This window comes from Octodon degus, unplaced genomic scaffold, assembly GCF_000260255.1.
Source record: "Octodon degus isolate 3935 unplaced genomic scaffold, OctDeg1.0 scaffold00020, whole genome shotgun sequence".
NCBI lineage: Eukaryota > Metazoa > Chordata > Mammalia > Rodentia > Octodontidae > Octodon > Octodon degus.
Window position 1 is genome coordinate 5,356,643 of NW_004524596.1, and position 2,397 is coordinate 5,359,039.

Consider the following 2,397-nt stretch of genomic DNA (forward strand, 5'->3'; position numbering starts at 1 on the left):
GGCGGAGTGTTGGGGGACGGCCCAAGAGGGTCGGAGAGGGTCCGGCCCACGCTGCGCCTGGGCTGGGACTGGTCCCGCCGATGCAGCGTAGCAGGAAGCTCTCCACACACTCACTAGACCTGGGCTAGGACTGAGTCTCCAGGACCTGGGCTAGGACTGGTTCTCTCCACTTTCTCTTAAGCGCCCCATCTGAATCATGAAATACAGTGATGGGAAATGTAAATTTTTTCAAGATACCATAGAAGCAGTTTACACTTCGCTTCAATTTGCCAAAAAGGGAGTTATTTCCCCTTTTAAGGTGTTTCCAACTACAAATTTAGAGCAAAAGGGAAGGGGGGTCACACATGAAGAATCTGTACACTGCTTGACTCAAGTTTGCTTTTAAATTTAGAACCAAGAGGCTCGAAACTAAAAAAAAAAAAAAATAGCAATGCATTTGATGATATGTGTTAGGAAAACACCATTCCTAGGATAAAATTATAAGATAATTTAGCATAAGAAATTTTTTTTAAATAATAATGTTTATTTTTTAAAAACTGAGTTTCTGAAGTAAGGACTCAAGGCAGATCCTAATTTGGTAAATAGGCTAAATACTTACTCGTGCAGTAAAGAGTACCAAGCACAATGCAAACATCTAACGGTGGGGTCAGAAACCTAGTGGTCCTGTATCCAAGAGCCTCACACATAAAAGATAAATAAAGAGAAAACCTCAAGAATCAATGCTGTGACCAAGGAGAAAAGTAAACTAGAGAAGAAAAGGTCCATGAATGAGTGCTAACTACATCAACCAAGAGGGAAACCAAAGAAGGGAGTAACAGCAGAGGAGATGGAAGAGTAGTCAGGGAGAAGGAATAGGACTGGGTGGGAAGAGAGAGAATAGCAAGAAGTGGACAGGAATATCAAGAGAATGCCTTCCAAGGAATGAAAGCCTAAGTGGATAATGAAAGGGCAGTCACATTCGACCTCGTGGAGGTCCCATGGGACATTGGAAGGAGTACGTGCAGAGTTTGGTGAGAACCAAAGCCCATGAGAAGAAGTGGAAGGCAAAATGGGAAAGTGAGGACTATCTTTAGAAATAACTTTCAAGAAATTTGTGAAGAGAGGCAAGATTTTGAAGGATTAGTTGGGTGGCTATGTTATTCAACATGGAACATTCTAGAGTATGTTGATGTACTAATGAGAATGTTCCAGAAAAGGAGAGATTGATATTTCAAAATAAAGAGAATGTAATTCCAAGAGTGGTGCATCTAAGTCAGGGAGCAGGAGAGTAGAGCAAATACAATTTCTGAAACAGGAAAGTTGATGTTGTAACTGCAAGTGCTTTATAGACTTTTGGAAAGGTAAATATTCTGGGGCCGGGGAGATAGCTCAGTTCTGGTAGGATTGACCCTGATCCCAAAAATGTGAGGTAAAATCAGCAGCTGAGAATCAAGGGGCTGGGGAGAGGGTGAAGGGGCAATACTGATGAATGGAGGGCAGAGGGGCATGTGAGACCATTGCTTTGAAAGGTAAGAGAGCAAACCTGGGAGAGAACAGAAGCAGCAACAGACATGCTAAATGCTTGCAAAATGTGTAGCCATGACTTTAGTGTGAGGGAAGTCAGATCTTGCCTGTTTTTCTCAGGCTGCCTCTAGAAGCTCTGGAAGAGAAGAGGACCAGCTGGGTAGGTTGAGCTTAGCCACTATTGGAATTTAGCCAATTGATTTAGTGGAGAGTAAGTTCAGGAGTGTAGGATGTCAGGCTTGGGAACCTGTTTCTGATAAGAACAAAAATGCAGACTAGGAGGTGATAAACAGTGAAGACGGGGCAGGTGAGATGGCTCAGTGGTCTAAAGCACCTACTTAGAACAAGCTAAGCTAAGCAAAGCACAGGGACCATGGTTCAATCCCCCAGCACCACATGCCAGCCAGCCCTGCCCCCTGGTGGGCTGAGCTGGTCACACACACACAAAATAAATAAACAAATAAATATTAAAAAAAAAAAACAGTGAAGGCAGTAGGGTCATTGAAGTTGAATTTGCAAATTTTTTAATTGTTGAAGGTAGCTAGTACAGCACGTAAGATGAAAGGGGGAAGTAATCAGAGGAATGGAAATGAAGCCATACTGTGGAAGTCTTAGAGATAATAATGAGATTAAGTTCAAGAATTATGTAGGTAGGGATCACTGAATTTTTCTGGATCTTCATATGCAAACCTCCATCCCATCTCTTGCCTTAAGGCCATTATGGGCTGTTTCTGGTCATTTAAATCTCAGCTTGATGATTAAATGAGTCCCTCCCTCTAACTCTGTGACACCTGAGCACCTCCCTCTAACTCTATGACACCCGCAACTGTTGACTCTATAACATCACCTTGAAAGTTTTTCTATCCTCTCAGGATCTACCTTATATTATTGGAT